General features: G+C 42.3%; 2 protein-coding genes across 5 annotated transcripts in view; one reads left to right on the top strand and one right to left on the bottom strand.

The window, feature by feature from the left end:
* ERI1 (exoribonuclease 1) overlaps positions 1 to 21,347 on the top strand; it is a 90,864-nt gene extending 69,517 nt beyond the window's left edge. Inside the window, exon 8 of one of the 2 annotated variants that reach the window (XR_010377335.1) lies at positions 18,325 to 21,347. The gene's annotated coding sequence lies outside the window, so the exon portion shown is untranslated. The remainder of the gene's footprint in view (positions 1 to 18,324) is intronic. The other variant, XR_010377334.1, reaches the window with a different exon arrangement.
* Positions 1 to 22,185, bottom strand: part of LOC105102389 (large ribosomal subunit protein eL29-like) — a 41,953-nt gene that overhangs the window by 10,465 nt on the left and 9,303 nt on the right. The window lies entirely within an intron of this gene.

Here is a 22,185-nt window from a genome sequence, read left to right as displayed (position 1 = left end):
CTGAGTCAACCCAGCAACAATGGGATAACAGAACCTGAAACCACACTGCCTTCACATCCTCAAAGTGGGCCTGAAATCAGATCCTTTAAAATTTCTCCAGGGCCCCCTTCTGAAAGAATACTATAGGCAATGCCTGCATTTCTCAAACCAGTCCCTCTCTTCCTCCCTTCCTTCCAGCAGTTATTGAGCATCTGCTGTGTACAGTGATCTGGGTCAACAAGGAAGACCAATATGTACTCCTGCTCATGGAGATTACTATCTAGAAGAAAAGGCTTATCCACCGACACAGGAAAAGGACTAATTAAGGACCACTAGATAAGATGTCTGGGCTGCTTTGGAGATTGTCAGGAGAGCGATTTGGATGTTTAGAAGCAGAAGACACTTTGGCAGGGGTTCAGGGAGAGTAAGAAAGCTGAGAAAGAAGGTGGTGAAGAGGAGGTTTTGTTTGTTTGATTGCTTTTGAGCTTGTTTCAACCCTAGGAAGGAAGCAGGTGGAGGAGGTAAGAGTGCAGGTGCCAGGGAGGGCATACAGGGGACAGCAGATGTGATCCCATCGGACAAGGAGAGATGTGTGTAGGGGCAGCGTCGGGCCACGCGTTGTGCTTCTCAGTCAGCATTACTCCTCGTTGTCTTGTCGTCCTATAGGTGTCTGACTGGCAAATTTTCTGTGTGGCTGGCCGACTAGCTACCAATTCTGTTCTTCGAAAGTTCCCTGTTTTTGTGTTCACTGTAGGTGAGGAAGGGAAATTGTTCTTGCCCTTTGCCCTCAGTCGTGTTTGCAGGGTCAACCCCTGCTATCAGGGGTTTGAGTGAGGACACAGTGTCTGACACTGTTCATCAGAAGAACTCTCATCCGTGTGCATCTAACATTGGCTGCAGGATTGCTGGTGGGGGTAGGGTGGGTGCTGATGGTGAAAACTGGAGTCTTTCTGAAACTGACATCCCTACAGCAGATAGTGATCTTTGGGGGCCTAAGGAGGGTGTCGTTAGGTGCAGCTGAGAACACAGAGGATGGGGGAACCTGTTGACAAGGAGGTGGGGCTGACTGTGTGCTCAAGATGGGGCCTTTTGATTTTCAGTGATTCATTGTTAGAACCGGAATTTCAGGGTTCCTGTGGCCTGGGGTCTACATGGGTAGGTGTTAGAAAACTGGAATTTCTGGGTCATTAAGTGGTATTGAGTGTGGATATGTCCGGAGTGTGAAAGCTTTACCCCAAAGTACAAAGCAGGATCTCATCTCTAGTGCCTCAGTTGGGCAAGATGTTATATTGGATGTAAGATGAGGCCCGCATCTCCCTTGGAAACAGGCAGTAATGTCTGTAAGCCATAAATGCAGGTGAAAAATGGTCAGCTTGTGTTCTAAATCAGAGTGAAAGACCAATTCATTTTGCTCACTGGCATGTGTTTTTTGTTATTCCACAGCCCACGTACAATGAGAAAACAGGAGTTGTGAGTAACCCAGGACCTGGTAGATGCTTAGGAATGCTAATTACATCTTTACCCCATTTTGCCTGTGCCTGCAAGAAGAAAGTCTCAGCCCCACACACTTGGAGGCTTTCTACACAACCAGGTTCCTTTTCTTGTGTTCAGTAAAACAGCACCAATTATGTGTTAGGAATGCGATAAAGTCCTTGCCCTCGTGGAATTTAGATTCTAGTAGAAGAGAAAGTCAAGAAACAAAGTGTGTAATGTCAGGTAGTGAAAAGCACAATGAAAAAAATGAAACAAGGTAAGGGGAGATAGCATCTGCTTTTATATTTTTATTGGGTGCATTTCAACTATTTCTTTCCCCAGAAATGCCCTCTGATTCCCCTCACCCTTATCTGGCCCACTTGTTATGCTGTCGTTGATTCAGATTTCAGTGCTGCCTGGAGTTACTCCTTCCGTTTGGGTTCAGTTTCCTTCTTAAAGTTCACCCTTTTCCTTGAGGGTCCCTGAGTAGTTATATTCTCCCAGTCTTTGTCTGACTATATTTTTATTTCATCTCTACTTTTGTTTAGTAGTTTAGCCCTATATATGCTCTAGATTAAAAGAATTTCCCCTCAGCACTTGGAAATACTATTCCACGCTCTTCCAGTGTCTCCTGCAGCTGTTCAGCAGCTTTTTATCAGGCCAATTGCCGTTCTTTGTATAATTTGTCTTTCTCTCTCATTGTTTCTCTTCCCTTCTCTTCCTTCTTTTCCCTCTGTTTTTTCTTTTTTTCTCCTCACTTTCTCCTTTGGCTGCTTTTCAGTTTTTAAAAAACCGTGTGTGTGCATGTGTGTGTGCTCTGTACTTCACCATGGGTCATGTGGGTATAGGTTTATTTTTCTCTGTTCTGTTTGGGACTAATGTCTCCATATCTTCAAATATGAATTCTCACTCATTCTCCCAAAACTTAAACTCCAGTGAAATATTGTTCCTTCTTTTCTGTCTTCTATTTCCTTTCACACTCTAATATTTTCTACCTCTTTATCTCTCTGGCTTCATAGCAGGTAATCTGTGTGTGTGTATTTCATAGTTACTAACTCCAGTGACCTGTTTTACATTTCACATAGTCTATCTTTAGTTTTGCTAATCAGAAGTTAAACTGTACATTGTGTTTGGATCTTAAGGACATTTATTTGTTTCTAGAAAAAAATTTTCAAAATTTCCCTTTTTTCATGCCACATAATATTTTCTCAGAGTTTTTGCCCTTTTTGGAGGGGCCTGTGTTTAATCATTTCAAATATTTCTTTCAGATTGTTGTTCTACAAAATTGAATTCTCCATTTTGTTTTATGTTCTCATTCTCACAAATAGTGGATTGTTTCCTTATGTATTTTATAATTTTTTATCTGTGCTCTAATTTAGAGATTGTGTGTGTGTGTGTGTGTGTGTGTGTGAAAAGCTCTTGTGGCATGGATTTTGAGAACATCTTTCTCACAGGTGCCTCTGTTTCTACCAAGGACTCTGAATTAAAAGGACTTTTAATCACTGGCCCAGGACCAGGTTTTTACATTAATTCCTGAAGTTGTCATTTTCTATACCACAAAGATAAATTTGAATCCCTTATCTATGCAAGACATAGGCTAGAATTCCTATTTTTCAGGGAAAACTATTTCCCCACCCAGAGTCCAGCCAGAAACAGAAGAACTTTCTTGTAATATCTTGGTACTGATGGGCAGATTTTTCTAATTTACCTTTTACCTGCGGAGGCAAGTCTATTAGGGTCTCATCTTAATGCAAGAATTTCAATTCCCAGCTCCGATATATCTCTGTCAGGCTCAAAGCCTTGTTGAGGTCTAATATCCGGGCTAAATGTTTACTTTAAAACCCAGTGCTGCATCAGGGGCCTCCAGCAGCATCAGCAGCATCTTGGAGGTTGTTAGAAACACAGTCTCACCCGGACCAATAGAGTCAGAATTTTCATTTTAACAAGATCCCAGGTGATTCATGTGCACATCAGAGTTTGAGACGCCCTGCCCTGGATCACCATGTTATATGATGCTCATTCTTCCAGCCTCTTCCCTAGAGTTGGGACAGTGTCAGATCATGTGTTCTCTGGTTTTGTTTTGTCTTGTTTTGTTTTTTTAAAAGTTTCCTCTGCATTTTCAGGAAATGAGAATTTCACTGTCTTTCTTGGGAGCTCATCTATGCATTTAAAAACACTTTTGTTAAAATCTTTTTAATCCCCAGGTCTGGAAGCCCAGTCCTACTCTGTCTTCATGGTCCAGTTTTAAATATTTAGCAGCTTCCTATACCAGCCTCTAGCTTAGCGCTTTTGTGTGCAGACAGTAACTGTAGCTTCCCATGTTCCATTGGTAGATTAGAACTGTTCTGTTGAAAGTTTCATGGTTAAATGCATAATATTTGCTTAGTTTTCTTTCCTCGCAGGGTGGTCTTCATATACACACACACACACACACACACACACACACACACACACACATGCACACACTAATGCTTTGACGTATAACATACTCTTGTCCTACTACATCCTTTTTATAACGCTGGGTCTGGCTCAAGGCTAGGTCCCCTCTTTTGCACCATGGAATTTCTGTAGTGAGATCAGAGAAATTGGTTGTGCTGTCAGAGTCACAGGCAGTGAACAACACAGCAGGGGCCAGTTTATCATGGACACATCTTTCAAGCCTCGGTTGAACAGTGGGTTATCTCAGCCCATGCCTGGTCAGCCTGCACGTGCAGTCTTGGGTAGAAAAAGCTGTAGTGGGAAAGCAGCTCTCTCCAAATTCATTACTAGGCATTAACTGTGCACTTGTCCATGGCGATGCAGTATCCTGTACTTTAGGGACACCAGAAGGGGAACACTTTGGGCAGCTTATCAGCATAAGGTAGTGAGGCACCCATACGCAGAAAAATGAGAAGGAAAATCCCAAGAGGTGAGATAAGCAAGTACCTCCTAGAGAGATAAGGACTGTACAAAAATGCCAAGGGACTGTGGATGAAGAGAAGGAACGCCATAGGACGGTGCAGGATGACATCATCCCTTCACTTCCTTAAATTGCCACTGAATCCTTATCCCTTGCCTGCTTCTGCTTAGGGGCAAGTCATTCTCCTTTGGTTCTCTCGCCTGCCTGGGTAATCCATCACACCAACCGCGGAGACCTTGGCTTTCTAACACCATTTAGGGGGCTCTGCTTGGCATAAAAAACGTATCTTCCCCCCATGAGGTGAAGAAGAATTTCTGGTTTCTTCACCTCCTGTAGGGTACATCTGGCCCACAGTCCCGGATCATTGTTTGCAGAGCTGTAATCCAAATGTGTACATTATTTTTTGAATGGCAAAAGACTGAGCCAACAATAACCGTAGGTCTTGATCTGCTCCGTTCATCTGGAGAGTAGGGTTATTATATGAAGCTCCCTTCCAGCCAGGCTGCTATGCTCTTTGTTTCCTAGGAAGCCAGGATCGTTGCCTTTGAAACTCTGCTCACAGCACACCCTCCCCTGGAATCCCTTACCCCATTCTTTTTTGAACTCTGCCCATTCTTGAATGCTCTCGTACATGGGTGACTTTGTAGCTGCACTGATTATTCGAAACTTCAGTCATCCCTTGTATTGTTAGGAATTGCGTTTTTATCTTTCTGGCTTATCTCCTGAAATATATTTTAAACTTTCTGAAGTCAGATATCTTGTAGGATACAGCACAGTTGGCCAGCATAGAGCAAGTTCTCAAAGATCTCAAGAAAGTCTGTTGATTCCAGACTCATAAAATTACTAGTTATCAGTATATACAGTTATTCATATGCTCTAAAGAAACATTTGTATATGGTGTCCAGGTTGTTGTGGAAATCATAACAAAGAGTGGCTAAGAACACAGGACTGTCTTGTTCTTAATGGTTATAGGAAATGAGCCAGGTTTTCCCCAGAGGGGAGGTAGACTGCCTCACTACTGCTTACCTAAATGCAGTGCCCCTCTTCACCTGCCACCACCACTTTCTACCACCTTTTTTGTCATAATAAAATGAGAGATAATAAAATGTCACATGCATCTTCCTCATTTTGTACATTTGGAAGCTCTGTTATTAGGTGCATACACATATATAATTGTAATATCTTCCTGACAAATTGACACTTTTATCATTATGAAGTCAGTGTCATCTGATATTACTACCACTTGGCCTCATTATGCTTATTCTTTGCATGGTGTATCTTTTTCCATTCTTTTATGTTACTTTTACTTGGAACCTATCTGTCTCTATATTTACAGTGCATCTCTTGTAGACAGTATGTATTTAGTTCTTGCTTTATTATCCATTATGAAAACCCCTGCCTTTCAATTGGGATGTTTATTCCATTAATATTTAATATAATTTTTCTTGTGGTTGGCTTTAGGGCTACTCTTTTCTAGGAGACATACCTTGGCGATATTGTGGGTTGGGTTCTAGACCACTGCAATAAAGCAAATATCACAATAAAGTGGGTCACACTAATTTTTTGGCTTGTGGATACACTGTATGTTATGTTTACACTATACTGTAGTCTATTAAGTGTGCAGCAGCATTTTGTCTACAAAAATATGCATACATTAATTTAAAAACTTTATTGCTAAAAAACACTAACCATCATCTGAGCTTTCATAGTAGTAGTAGTAGTAACATCAAAGATCACTGATCACAGATCACCTTAACAAATATAATAAGTAATGAAAAAGTTTGAAATATTTCAAGAATTACCAAAATGTGACACAAAGTGAGCAAATGCTGTTGGAAAAATGGTACCGATAGACTTGCTCAATGCAGGGTTGCCACAAACTTTCAATTTGTGAAAAATGCAATATTTGTGAAGTATATATAGTAAAGCAAAGTGCAGTAAAACGAGGTCTGCCTGTAATAATGTTGGCTCATATATTCTTTGCCAAGCATGGTGCTAAATGTTCCATAGACATGATCTCATTTAGCCCTCCCCCAAAACTTTTAAATTAGGTATAATTATCCCCATTATGCAGATATATTAGGGAGACCTAAAATGATTAAGTGAGTTGTTTCTTGGTCAGACAGCTGAAAGTGTGTGGAAGAAGGACTAGAATCTGGATCTACCTGACTTAAGGTCTCTTTTCTTATGAGCATAGGGTAGATATGGGTTTTCCTTCTCCCCTGTAGGCAAAACGTGGTAGCATAGTTCATGGCTATGTAAATATATACCCTGAATATTTACCTTTCTGATTCCCTTGTCTCCTTCCTAGGTAGGGAGAGTAACTAGGTCCACTGGCCTCTGCAGTGGCAGGGGCGTCAAAGGGAGGGAATCCCTATGGATGGTGAAAACCTGCTTTCGTCTGAGAGTCAAGGGATCTGACTGCAGCCCTTATTGTTGCCAACTGCTGGTACGATGTGGAGCAAGTTACTGTGCCTTTTTTCACCACTACTTCCTCATCAGTAAGTTGGGAGGACCTCTCAGTCTTTTCCAAAGCTACTTAACAACCTGATTCTCAGGTTATTTTTGGTGGCCAGGAACTCGAAAGAACCCTCTTGGCAAAGTTTTGCTTGTGGATCATGAATTTAACAGTATCCATGGTAACTGTCCTGGATATCTTGAATCCCTAGATATCTTCCAATAACAACTCAAATAGTAAAACCAGGATCTCTCATTCTTAACATAGTGTTCTTCAGTCTCTGACTCCATCTAAAGCCTGCTTCCCACGTGGGTCTGTCATGTTGTAATCAGTGCTATTGGCCGAGCTGTCATTCCTTGGGAGTGCCATGATCCTGGCTGGGTCACTTTTTGCTTTTAGGGCTCTAATTCTTACAGATGAAGCAAATTCAAGGGTACACTAGTCATCTATCTTAGTGGCATGTGCTCTGGGGTTGGGTGGTTGACCCTTCCCACCTAACAGGAAAAAACCTACCTGCTTAACCTGTTCAGGATGGGAAGAAAAGGTGTTTACATTTCCAGTTCCCTCGTGGGGCTCAGTTTCGATGCCTGCATTTCAGTCACCACACTCAGCCCTAGACTGACAGCACAGTAGGCTGTATTCTCCGAGGAATGCATCAACTGACAAGTGTTCATTTGATCAATTAAAGAATTCAAGTCCTGACTGAAATGACTCCCTGACATCAGAATTTTGTCAGTTTCTGGAATCAGAAGGGCCCACCTCACCCTTCCTCACTCCCACATTGCTTTTTTTTTTTTTGTTAATAATCATGCTGGAAAAATCACCCTGTCTAGGAAGAAAAATAGTAGAATAGAAGGAGGTAGTGCAGACTACTCAAGTGTGCAGAGCAGTATTTTTGAAAACAACAGCTTGGGCCATCGCAGGTGGAGGCCTTCACCTTCCTGATCTTCCCAGAAATGGTTCTAGGAGGAGGAACGTAAACCATATTTTCCCTCTGACTCACTGTGTAACTCTGGAAATGAGTTCAACCTTTCAGTGGTGCATGCGTGAATGATGGATGCCAAGGTGTTGCCTCTCATAATTTTGTGACAGTGAAGATCCTTGAAAAATTAGGAAAGTCTTGGAAAGATAAAGTGACCTTACAAGGGTTACATTTCTGGTCACTACTTAAAATTATAACAGTATTTAAATGGGATTTTCTGGTTTGTCATCAGTTTATGTCCTCAATTTGCTCTAAGACTGAACTCTTCAGTTCATTTTGGGGATGTCTAAATCAGATGTTGACATTTTACAGTCTGTGTGCCAAAGATGGCAAGGACCAGATTTTCCTACACAAGGGGGCCAGATGTCACCACTTTTGCCAGTGACTTCTGTTTGCCATTTCCCTCTTCACACTTCTCCTGCTTCCAAGCTCTGATCCACAGTTGCTAACCCAGACCTGGATGGGGTTAGAGTTGCCAAACAAGAACAGAAGGCCCTTATCTTGGCAAAACTTTTGAAAAGTTTCCACTTCCTTATCTAAAGAAAGAGAATGTTCTTGCCTTAGAAGGAAGACTTAAGCTTTCCCAGGACTGCTGAATCAACCACTGATGAATAATTAAATGCTGTCAGATTCTCAAAGCAAGAATTTGCCAGAAGGGCAACAGGTGACTGGACACCATTTAACTTCTCTGGGCCTTAATTTTCTTGTCTGTAAGATGAGGCAGTAGGAGTCACAGAGGATCCAATTTTTTTCCTGTGTCAACAGTCTGAGTCTGTCTTTACTAATATTGTGTTCAATTATCATTATCAAAGCTGGTGTTTTGCCTAAAATTATTTGTTGTATTAACAAACATTAATCTCCAAACTCCTCTCCTCCCCCTTCTCACACTTTATTTAAAGTACTCAGATTAGTTACAACCTATGGCCTTTATTGTGTTCTAGCTCAGCAAAAAGACACGAGGATTTCATCCTCCTAGCGAGGTATTTCAGGTCTCATCATTGACTTGAGTTTTCTTTGGTATATGGAGCATCATGAGAGAGTTTTTACTCCTAGCTAACACATCTCCTTTCTGCTAAAGACCCACCCAAATATTCTAGCCTTATCTTCTCAGCCAAGTCTTATTCTTACATTTCCAGGTATCCATAGGGAATTCTGACTTGAGAAGAACATCTCATCATAAGTCAATCAACAGGTATGGTTGAGCAGCTACTATAAACCCAACATTATGAGTAATCTAGAAGAAGCATTAGACATCACCCTTACTCTTAATTGAAACTAGGGAGAAAAAAACTAAAGTATATCCAGTCAGGAAACACTTGTTGGGGGCCTTTTTCTAGGGGACACCATGAAACGTGATAGGTAGTATGGCAGTATATCCCAATTTTCCAGGAACTGTCCTACTTATACATGTATTGGAATAATTATTAATATCAATCCTCTGACCTTCAAAAGCATCCTAGTTTGGGTGAAAAATTGTAAGATTGCCTTAATAATAGGAATGACAGGGCCTCAGTATCCTCACCCATGGGAGTTTAGAGTTAGATTAACATAGAAAATTACCATAGCAACTAAGAACCATGATGATTAGTGCTTTCTGAACACAGGAATGGCCATTGTCACACCCTGAGTGTTTTTTAGTTTGGATGAGGTGATTCCTTTCATTACCTGAGATACTTGTATAGGCTATATTGTGTTGTTGGTTAACCTGATGCAAAGGGTTATTTTCTCCAGCTTAAAATTCTAATCAGCATCTATGTCTCTGACATGAGCTTAACCTATTTCTGACATGTGTCAGATCTTTCCTCTATGGGAAATGGACCAAGAAGAACCCTTAAGGAGTGGGCAGCAAGTGAACTGCAGCAGCTCATATAGTCCACAAAATGAGACCATCCCTGAGGATCTACACCAACCCAAACACTGGCCTGTAGTCAACAGGGCAGAAGGAATTTTATGAGCAAAACCCAGAGGTAGGAGATAGTATGGGGAATGTGGGGACCACCAGGTAACTTGGTATCGGTGGGAGTTGAGTGAGCAGGTAGCAAGGGATGTGGCAATGGAGGTGGTGGAGAACTAACATCAAGAAGCATAGTGTCTTTTAAGTTTGGAAATGAAATGGGACCTCAGATATAGCTCCATTCCCAGGGCTCTCGCCCTGGCAGCCACATGATCTCTTTTTTAGGCTTCCTGCTGATCTCTGAAAACCTTCTCCGTCCCCTCCAAGGCTCTATTTGCACTGCTCCTGTTTTCAGACTTAGTACTGATGAGATAGTTTCTGGAGATCCAGGAAAAACAATGCTAGCTTGGAGGAAGTAATCAGCCCTGGGCAGATAGCCCCATGTTCAGTGTCACCTCCAGGGGCTGCAGAGAAGCTGGAGCAGCAAGGACAGTTAATTCACTGGGTCAAGGCAGTGGTGCTTGTGCTCTTCCTGAATGTGCAGCAATTGCTGACAATGCTGAGCTGGCACCAAGGATCCTGCTGGTTCCTTCAATGGCTCCTCCTGCTGGCAGACTTTGATGGCCCCAAAGGCCACATAACCCAGTTTGGTGCGCCATCCCCACCCAAGCTGCTGGATCCGGGAGCCCCTCCCACCCTGAACTGCAGTGTACAAGTCAGGTGATCTTATTTACCCTGGCAATATAAATTCTTGGCAAGAAAAGCAGAGCAGTATGGGTTGGTGCATAAACACAGGAAGTTAAAAAAAAAATAAGGCTGATACCACTTTGGAATGAGCTGGTAGAATCCACCAAAAATGCAAAATGTAAAACTAGCAGGAAGAACTGTCTCCAATCTTGTGAGAAAGACATGCCAACAAAGACTTTGTTCAAATAATAGAATTATTAAGAAATAGATGACCATGAAGTTTTAAAATCAAATGCAGATGTTTGTTTTCCAGTTTGCTAGACACAAACACTGAGTGTGATATTTGCAAAAAACATCTCTTTTAGGTACAAGGGAGATTTTCCCTAAAGTTGCATGTAACTTTTTCCCTTCGCTAAGTCACTTAAACATGTTTCCTCAATTAGTATTTTCTCTTCTCCATTGCAAGAGTCTGGCCAGTGTTCATTTGGTGAAGGATCAGTGATGGATTTTTGGGAGTGTGGAGAGGTGTTCCCCTCCTTTGAGGTGCACAGAGATGCCAAGATGGAAACCGTCTTGAACAGAAAAAGTCCATGGGGTTGTTGGTACTTGCAGTGGTGCTGGGTCATGTGGGTACTGATTACTTTCATCCAAAATGCTTTGAGGAGTACATTCTGAACTGGACACTTGAAAATCATACGATTATGACTATTTCTAAAAATTATTTATTTACTTATTTTAAAAATAAATAATGTGTTATAATGTGTCAATTTCTGGTGGACAGCATAATGTCCTGGTCATACATACACATTCATTTTAATAATGCCTGTTTTTAACTGTGACTCACAGGAGAAAACTTCAGTCTAATAGCCTCCTTTATGAAGTTTTAATCCATGTTTCATTGTCATTTACACCAGTGCTACTCTAAGTACCGGTCTCTAATGACGTGAAGGGCTTGGTCCAGAGAGTAAATCAATGTACTACTTCCTTCATGGAGAAAGTCAGTCTTTGAAAAACACATCATCTCAACCACAGTGTGCTTAGAGAGGTGGCTGATACGCAGTACGGGGCAGGCCTCTTCTCCTGATGCAGGAGGTTAAATCTGCAGTCCACCATCTGTCTGTAGACTGTACTTTGAGAAGCACTGATGTACACGTTACTGTCACTTTCATCATCTTTCTAATCTGTAACTATTAATTTGTCTTAATTTTTTAAAAATAAATTTTGTAACCATATGAAGCTTACAGGAAAGTCACAAGAATAGAATAAAGAACTGTGTACCTTTCAGCCCCCTTGCAAGTTTCACTCATGATGAGCTTGGTGGCAAACAGGACAGTTCTGACATGTGCCCATCACTTTTGATCACTTCCTTCACAATAAGCTGTTTCTGGCTTATCTGGTACTTTCCCTGCCCCAGTGCTGGGGCCTTCCTCAGGAGCCTTGGTTTCTTTTTGTGGAGAGTGATATTTAGAAGTCAAGATCTGGGTGCTAAGTGTGCCCTTTGCTACTGGAGTGTTACTTCTCCCAAGCCCTCCCAATGGACAGAGCTGGGAAATATGTGTACTTTTATACACACATGCATGCATACCCACATATGTATGTATGCATGCGTAACTTTAACATCTTTACTGTCTGTTTCTCTCAGTCCCATTATCCTTAATATGTTCTTTGCTCAATCCCCTGTATGTAGCCATTCCCCCTGATTACCTGAGGTTGCCTTTCTGCCCTACTCTGATGCTGTCTTTGTAAAACTCATTCCTAGCTGTTAAAAGCTGCCCCTGCCACCTTGCTCAGTACCATACTTGCCCAGGCCCTGTTACCCACTGCTTGTGCCCGCCCAGTGACTGTTGGACTTAAATTGGAAGGAAGGGAAGAAAGGAAAATTTTTCTTTCTTAGTGAGAAGAAAGTAAGCAAAGCTAAATTGAGATTATCTGCATAGTTACTCCTTTGTTCACTGATACACTTTAGAATTTAAACAATAAGACAGCCCATCCCCTGGTATGGTACGACTATTGGCATAAAAGGGCCTGAGGTGTCTCTGAGTCTCCTTCAGGACTGAATTAGGGCCAGGAGTTGGGGAGCAGGTAGATGCTTGTGCATCATGTGCTGCACTTTGGCCTTGGCAATAATGGCAGAAATAGGGCTGTCAGTGTAGAGTGCTTGTCACCTGGGCTAGCCAGTCATCATGCCTCATGAAAGAACAAAAACAGGCAATTGATTTTTTTCAGTGAGTCTCATCAAGAAGTTACACTGTTCGCTCTGAAAATGACTTGGACCGCTGCTGAAATAGTACCAGAAAAATAAATGTGTTCCCGTAGTCAGTAATGACTGTTACCTAACTATGAACTCACATTTCCCGTCACTTGGGCAACAAGTATTCGCCAGCCCTTCCAAGTTGATGGTAAGCTCCTTGAGGGCGAGGGACATGATGGTAACTTACATAACACCCACAGTGACTTGCAAGTAGTGCTGATTAGTAGCTGATGACTCAAGGTTTGATCCCGCCCACCCCCTACCCAGCTAGACCATTAACCACAACACTGGGGGAGGACTCATGTCCATTTTCCTATGGTGTTCTTTCTAGTCACCTCTGTGGTTCACATGTTAGATAGGTTGGAAATCTGGAAACTTCTCAATTGGTTAAAGAAGGCAGAAATAGAAGTCAACCCTTTCTGATTTCACCTTCTTACCTTCCTTTCCCCTCTTGCCTCCCTCCCTGCCCTTGATTTAAAGGCTGGCAGAAGTTGATGCAGGAATGACCCTGATCTGGGTGGGCAAATGGCCCTGAATTGTGGAACTTCAAGTTCAGAGCCAGCCCAGCAAGTGACAGGACATCCCGGCTCAAGGCTTCAGTCAGAGCCCTCATTTTAGGCTGGCTTCTTCCAGGAACACTCTGCTCTACTTTCATCAAGTCTCCTAACCTCTCTGGGCCTCATTGTCTGCATCTGTAAAATTGGAGGTTGGACTTCATGATCTCTTAACAGCTGTGGTTCTACGGTTGTCTTACTGGGGTGTTATGAAATGTTATGATTCATGGTCACATCCTGAATGATAGCACAACAGTGGCAAAGTAACAAGGAAAACTGAGAGTGAAAGTGTAGCTTATGATAACACTAGAAAGACCAGTCTCTGAATACTCAAAGCTAAACATCTCTTTGTGTGTGTGTGTGTGTTTGCTTGCAATTACAGGAAGAACTACAGAAAGCCACTGACAGCTGCTGCCCTAGATTATTTTGAAATTTATATGAAAAGAAAATCCCTAGAATAGCTAAAACAATTGTGAAAAAGAATAAAGTGGGAAGACTCACTATCTGGTATGAGGTCTAGTCATACAGCTACAGTGATCAAGGCTGTGTGGTACTGGTGGAGGGACAGACACATACATCAATGGAACAGAATAGAGAACCCAGAAATATGCCCAGCTGCTTTTCCATGAAGATGCATGGAAAATTCAGTGGAGGGAGGACAGCCTTTTCAACAAATGGTGCTGAAGCAAGTGGATACGTATAGGCAAAAAGAATGAACTTTGGGCTAAGCCTCTCACCTTATACAAAAGTTAACTCAAAATGAGTCAGATATTTAAATTTAAAATGTGAAACTGTAAAACTGTTAAAGGAGACAGGGATCTTTGAAAGTGGATTTTTGAGATCCAGGGCTAGTCAAAGAATTCTTAGACTTGACACCAAAAACATGATCCCATAAAGTGGAAGACTGAGAAACTGATAAAGAGTAAAACGATTTGGTCTGGGAAAGTCCATGTGAAGAGGGTGAAAAGGCAAGCTATAGATTAAGAGAAGATATTTTCTTTTAAAAAATTTTTATTATACAATTTTAAAGGTTGCTTTCCACTTATAGTTATTACAAAACGTTGGCTGTGTTTCCTGTGCTGTACAATAGATCCTTGAGCCTGTCTTACATACAATAGTTTGTACCTCTCAATCCTCTACCCTATTATGCCCCTCCCCACTGTAACCACTAGTTTGTTCTCTGTCTGTGAGTCAGCTTCTTTTATGTTTATTCACTAGTTTGTTGTTTTTTTAGATTCCACATTTAAGCAATATCGTACAGTATTTCTCTTTCTCTAACTTATTTCACTTAGCATGATGCGCTCCAAGTCCATCCATGATGCTGCAAATGGCAAAATTTCATGCTTTTTTTATGGCTGAGTAGTTTTCTATTTTATATATTTTTATATACATACATATAAATAACACACACACACACACACACACACACACACACACACACACACACACACACACACACACACACACACACACACACACACCCCATCCAGAGAAGGTATTTTCAAACTACACATCTGACCAAGGACTAGTATCTTGAATATATAAAGAACTCTCAAAACTCAACAGTTTAAAAAATCCTCAAGCAATAGAATTAGAAAATGGGTGAAAGGCATGAACAGACATTTCACCATAGAAGATAATAGATGGCAAATAAGCACATGAAAATATGTTCAACATAATTAGCCATTAGGGCAATGCAGATTAAAACCACAACAAGATATCACTATATACCTGTCAGAATGGCTGAAATAAAAAATTGTGACAGCACCAAAATCTGATGAGGATGTGGAGAACCTGGATACATCACTGGTGGCTTTGTAAAATGGTGTAGCCACTCTGGAAAACAGTTTGGCAGTTTCTTATAAAACTAAACACATAACTACCATAAGACCCCGTAGGTTCACTCTTGGGCATTTACTCATGAACAGTGAAAACTTATGTTCACATAAAAACCTGTACATGAATGTTCGTAACTGCCTTATTCATAATAGCCCCAAATTAGAAACAACTCAAGTGCTCTTCAGTGTATGAATGGTTAACCAAACTGTGGGATATCTATAGCAAAGAATAATACTCAGCAATAAAAAGGAACACATTTGATACCTAGGACAACCTGGATAAATCTCCAGGGAAGTATGCTGAGTGGGAAAAGACGGTCCCCAAAGATTACATGCTATATGATTCCATTTATATAACATTCTCGAAATGACAAAATTATAGAGAGGGAGAACAGAGGAGTGGTTGCCAGGGTCAAGGACCTGGGTGGGAGTGTGGAGGCAGAGGCAGAGTAGAGCGAGGGAGGCAGTGTGCCTATAAAAGGACTTGAGAGATCTTGTGGTGGTAGAAACATTCTGTCTTGAGGTCAGCATCCTGACTGTGACATTGTATTATAGTTTTGCCAGATGTTACCACTAAGGGAATCTCAGCAAGCAAGTATATGGACACTCTATTATTTCTTGAAATTGCATGTGAATCTACAGTTACCTCAAAATAATTTTAATGTAAAATAAAGAAACAGGCTTCTCTGTCTGGGCTTAGTTTGATACAAGTAAATGGAGTTTTAAAATGTACAGTTTGGGGGAAGAAAGAACTAAAATAACCATTGGAGACATTATAAATAGCTGGGTGACAATGATATCTCTTTTTCTTTCTACATTCCCCAGAGTACTTGGCCCCAATCATGACCTTATCCACAGAAGTGCTCAGTAATTTGGTTTTATGTATCATTGTTAGTATGGAGTAGAAGTTGCCTATCAAGCAGTTTAGTTTTCATATGTAAGACACATACATAGCATAATAAGAAACTCAAATGTGGTTCTGTGTGAACAAACCAATTTGTTTTGTGAAAGATGATCGTTATCCATGATAACATAACCAAACACAACCAGAGTCCTTTTGCATAATATGGGGTTAACTGTTTTCCTCTTATAACAGAAAAATTGTTTTGTTTGTTAGCTTGCTTTTGTTTTATTTTACAGGATATCCTTGACCTACATTCACTAGCATAGGAAACAGGAGGAGTGTAACTTCTGTGCTTCAAGGGAAAGGTTCTCACCTCTATTTCTGGAGCCCACGGTCTTAGGAAGTATCTCAGGAGTCTGAGGAGGGGGACATGGGTTCCCTACTTCCTGCAATTTCCACCTGGGGTAGTTAGTTCCCTCTCTATCTATTTTGCAAATTGAGTTCTTGTAAGATTTGGTTTAAGAACATATTCCAATGCTTCATAACATATTTGAAAACCACCAGTGGCTCCTGTCTGGGTTGGCTGCTCCGCAGGGCTAAAGTTGCAGTTAGAGACCCAGTGTCTCTGAATTCCCCTGTCTGGGGAGATAGTGCAGAGGCTGAGCAGATAGGAGTGAGGGTCTGCGTGGCATAGAACCAGTGCCTTATGTCACTCTTTGTCCGCTGCTGCAGCCACTGCCAACAGTGTTGCTTGTTCAGTGTTGCCTTTGCTCCAGTTGTGACAGAGCACATATCGCCTGCAGAAGCTCTGGAGCAGAAACTCCCCATTTCAAAGGGGAAAAAATTTGCAGAGAAAATGCTTTTTAATTTTCTTTTCAGTGGTGTGTGTGTGTGTGTGTGTGCTGTAGTGATAGTAATACATGCATGAGTGATATAAGACATGAGGACCCAAGGTGGTGAGGTCATTGATCAGTTGATGAGCAAAGCAACTGGGGACTGGAGAATTCAAATGAACAAACACTTATTGCATAAGGAAATGTGCAAAGCAGTGTGCAAAAAAGAATTATGAAACTATTTGGGGGATAGTTCAGTGTTTCTTTCAATAGGTAATTGATTAATGGTGAATAATTAATAATAAAATAAATTTTAATAAAATGGTGTGCTAATAAGATCAGCAAAATGCCCCCTGGCTAATTCCACACTCAAATGGGACCAAGATGTCCACCAAAGGGCAGTTACCTAGGTGGCCCTGAGAGTGAGCCCAGCAGAAGTAGGGAGCCATTTTTCTTTCTGCGGTGCAGTTTGTGATGCGTGGTATTTCCACGTTCTCTGAAAGAAGGGTGAAACCTGGAAAGCTTAACCCACCTTTGATGGTGGAGAGTTCCCCTCGGATGTATTGGGGCTTCATAAAAAACTTTCCATGTCCCTGCAGCACTAACATTGGGGTCCTCTCTGCATTGCTGCCCCTCCTTCAGCACTGGGTAATGGTAAATGCCAGCCGTAGAAGGTGACGAAACTTAAAATGAAGAACATGTGTGTTCACATCGCAAAGATGGCCATTGGGAAGGGAGAGTGGAACTCCAGGGCCAAGGCCCGCAGCATTTTGGAGATAAAATTCTACCTCTGTAGTTTCCTGTGGTGCTTAAGGCTGGGCCAGAGAAAGATGAACCGAGAGCCTGTAGTTTGCAAAATTCCTGGGAGCAAGCACTTCAGTGGTACTTTCTGGGGATTGGGGCTTGGAACACTGTTAGGTTCAGCCTGCGTCTCTGTCCACAATGAACAACTTTCTTGGGGAACTTGGCCATGCCTTATTTTTGGGGACAGGAGTGGCGGTGTAGGGATAGTAGGACATAAGCCCAAACCATTAATAACCCCTCTCCTTCTAAATTCTCTACCCTTAAGAGTGAATTGGCTGGAGTTTCCAGAGGGCTTTTGGCCATCAGCACTACAATTAGGAAACAGAAAACCTAACCAACAAAAACACATCTAAACCACAGACGAAATCACCACTCCGTTATAACCCATCCCAAGAAAAGCACTATCCAGCTGGAACTGATTCTGGCGCATAACTGGTATGGGCTTTCTGAGCTCCCTAAGGATCTAAGGAGATCCCAAAGGCCAGGGTAGGTGAGCTCCAACAGGGCGCACACAGTAGGGTTTACACGAGTGCTCCAGGGTCATTCAGAGCATCCCAGTTTGGACCATAAATTATATGGTCTTTAAACAAATGGACTAAAAAGTTGCCTCCAGGCCTCAGCTGAGGGTCTGCAAGTCGGCTCTGGAATCTCACTCTTCCTATGTGACTCTTCAACCAGGGTCAACAAACTACAGCTGTTTGCCTGTTTGTGTATGTCCACAGCTGAGGATGGTTTTTGCATTAAAAACAATTTTCTAAAGGAGAATATGTGACATAGACTGAATATGATCTGCACAGCCTAAAATATTTACTCTCTGGCCCTTTTCAGAAAAAGGCTGCTGACCACTGATTTGGCCGCTTGATCTTGCCTTTCTGGGGAGAGGGCCACAGTCAAGGATCATTATTGTCTTTCGCTTCCCAGAAAAGTGAGTATTATTTTTCCTTATCCTACCTTTGCCAGACTCAAGTCCAGCAGAGGGCCTGATAACTGGGGAAGTGCACTGGTGCCTGTAGACGGAAATGAAACGTGTCACCTACCAGAGAACCCCATGTGGACAAAGACCTCTGTTGAGATTCCTCATCTCCTCTCCAAGGGTTGGTAGTGGCGAAGGGAGAGGAGCGAGGGTTAGAGTGTCCTGTGCTGCAGGTGAAAGGCAGTGCTGAGGTCCCGAAGCCTGCTTTCCTCCTGGAATGTTTGGGTAGCAATGGGGCCCTTTGGTGGTTTCCTACTCTCAGTCAGACCCCGCTGTTCATTTGGGCCCCAGGATACACAGATCATTCAGTGTTGACCTCTATGCTTCCACATGGTCGGTAGTCCTCATGTGTGCCTTTTGTGTATAAGAATGTGTGTTTTCACCCCTCCCCTGGAGATTTCATCTCTCCAGCATGAGGGCCTTCTTTTCAGAATCACTGTTTTAGTGAGAGAGACTCCCAGTTCTGGGGGACAGTTCTTGGAAAAAGGAAAAAAAGACCCGCCCAAGGTCCACCTCCCAGTTTTGTCACCGACTGGCTGTGTGACTTTAGGGAACACACTGAGGGCCTTCATCTCTTTACCCATAAAAAGAGCTCCCTGATATCCCTTCCAGCATGAACACTGATGGTTTTGTGAAGTCCAAGCTGTTGTCTGGAATGGTCTTCGTTTCTGTGATCCATATGAAGAGTGCAAATAGTGTACATGGTACTTCTTACAAGTTTAAACTTAGAAACATTTTAAAAATGAACATGTTGGCCAACTCTGAGAAGTACTCAGGGCACTGCTAGAGTTCCTGGTTACCTTATTCCTGCTAAAAACACTCAGAGCCTCATTGGTAGAGCAGTTGACAGGGGACAGCAGGGTCCAGGCCAGAACCCAGGCTTCCCGACTCCTGATATGCTGGTAGCACCATCCACTGCTTTCCATGGCTACCAGAGGACCCACCCAAAACCTGAATGTCTCTTAGAGAGCTGGGTAGAAATAGCACCTAGAAACAGCCTTGCACATGAGAAGTAAATGTTCCGCTGCATTATTCAGAGCTGGCTATTCGCTATTCTGGGGACATTGCTCTGGAAAAGTTTTTTTGTTTTTTGGGGTTTTTTTTCCTTTTTACTCCAGACATCTCTGGGATGTCTGTCTCACAAGTTAGAATTATGTCATGATTATGAAAACCACACTGAATCTCAAATAGACATTCACAAAAACCAATGTTATTTTTCCCCCCCTCCCATTTCTGCAAAGGCAAAATGTGGGCAGTGTTTGCCAGATCTGAGAAAGGTGATTATGTATGTAGCTCACTTTTGGCATTTATTTACCAGGTGCCAAGATTTAATACACTCTGACTTTCCACTGCAAAACCACCACTGCCTTTCCCTGCGTGGCCGAGCCTGATTGGCAGGAAACATCTGGCAGCAGTTCCCCACCATCTTACATCCTATCTTTCTAACTTTGAAATGAAACATTTCTGAAATCTTACTGAGGGTGAATGTCCCAGACCCAGTACTGGGGGGTCCCACCAGGAGCCGGGTGGTTTTGCTGTTTAGAGGGTTTGTCTGATCAAGCAGTTAAAAGCTGTGATAGAAGTTTTTGTTTTCCCACTTTTGCATGCACTAAACCAAAAATATGCTTCAAGAGCAAGTGAGAAGGTAGGAAGAGACCTGCCCCGGGATCGCTCAGATTCAGAACACCCGCCCTTGCACTCCTTCCCTGGCAATCACTTTCTCAGCTGTAATCAGCCTCTGCTGCCGTAACATCTTAAAAGGCAATTACCCGCCTTCCTCTGTACCTTACAGCTTTTCAGCTCAGCCATTGATTGTGTCCTACCCCTTTGGAATCCGACGATCTATATATGGAAACACACTAATTGACAATCTCTCTCCCCAGTCCCTGACTCGAAGAAGAGAGTCAGTTTTAAAATAGGACAGTTTCAGTTTTGTTTTTTCTACCTTTATTACATTTTTGCTTTTGAGATACAAACCACTCTCTTATACCACACAAAAGATATCCATTCTGGTGACTTTAAAGTGCATTTCCCCTTTAACTTTGTGTACAAAAATATGTATTTTTTAAAGCCTGTGATAATTTCTCAACAAGGCACTTTTAGGCACGAAAATGAAGATGAGTCTTTGGTTCTACGTTCACACTGAAGTGAGAGCAAACTGCCACCACCACAGCCTCATCTTGGGAGTCCTCACGGATCCAGCTGACCCTGGGAGCTGATCGACAAGACTGTATTTACACTCATAGCTTTACAACCTGGGCTACAGCACTTTACAACCCTAGCAAGGGAAAGCTGTGCGTGAGCACAGCTCTCCTTCCCTGTCCCAGACCTGTCTCACTTCAGGAAGTAAAGATAAGCCGGCAAACTGTCTTCCGACGACCCTGGGAGATCCCATTATATGTGTAACTTCTCCCCAGTGTCAGTGATCATTTCAGGAGGGACAAGGACATCAAGCCCTCCCAGAGCAAAATGCCATGATGCGTACTCTGCAGCCAGCTACATCCTGCTGAGGAATTTGACTTGAGGAAACAGGAAAGACACTGAAGTTTTCATTCACTGTCCACTGAGAGGGAAGACCTAGCAAACAGCACTTCTGAAAAGTGAGCAAACACTTTTTTGGTTTATAAACATATATACACATAAGTCCTTTAATGTCCAAGTGACTACAAGTAATGCTTGTTTTTAAAAAAGCAAATGATATGCCAAGATCAAAACCACAAAACATTATTTTAGCAGTTCAAAATTTCCATCTTTAAAAACACTGAGAGAGTGTTTTACCACCGTTAAAATTAAATCTTAGCAATATAATAAACTCTACCTTGACTCTGAAATTGTTTTAATTTCTGGAGAACTACGTAACTCCATTATTTCTCACCAACTCCCCTATAACAAGAATAAACAAACAAACAAACCTGCCCAATTCACATCTTTCAAGAAACAATGAAAGCTAATTTTTTTAAAAAAACTATCTTTATATAGTCTAGCTTATTTATTGCACCTAATTTGTGAATGCTTCTCAGGACATATGGGGGAATAAATATGAAACAGAAATGGAGCTGCCTCCCCATTCCTGGACAACTGCACCAGTGGCAGAAGGCTGGTCTGTCTGGGGCAAGTTGGGAAGGACACCAGGACCACGGGCCATTGGTCAGCATAACCAAGAGCCATCTGAGGGTTATACCTACAGGTCAGGCTGCAGTGACGTCTCCAACTAAGGAACTCATCACTTTCTGAAGTGTATAGACCTGTCTACTGTTGGTGAGCTATGAAACAGGGACAGGGTTCACTGGAGCAGACCCCTGAGGCCATCTGTTGATATCCTGGGACAGAACTAATCCAAAAGGAGACAGGCTGATGGGTAAAGAGAAGACAGTATTCTTCAGAGGCGGTGACAAGGCTGACAATCTGGGCAAGCAGATGCTTTAGTCAGAGAAGGGTCTTTGTGAGCGGGTGAGGACTTGCCTGCTGGGGTGAGCAGCCCAGGTGCACAGGCTGGGGGCTTGCAACCAGTGCCCCCAGCAGAAAAGCTGGGGTGAGCTGGGAGAAGAGAAGGATAGTAGGGGGAGGGTTTGTGGCTGTTTTAAAAGAGATACTTATCACTGAATTACCGTATTTCAAGTTTTGACACGGGAATGTCTTAAGATTATTGAAAACCCTACAGAAGTTACTTGAGGCATGTTTCTTATGAGCATAGAATGATCTCATTACATTTAGTC

Source organism: Camelus dromedarius, chromosome 22, assembly GCF_036321535.1.
Source record: "Camelus dromedarius isolate mCamDro1 chromosome 22, mCamDro1.pat, whole genome shotgun sequence".
NCBI lineage: Eukaryota > Metazoa > Chordata > Mammalia > Artiodactyla > Camelidae > Camelus > Camelus dromedarius.
This window is presented reverse-complemented; position numbering and strand designations above follow the sequence as displayed.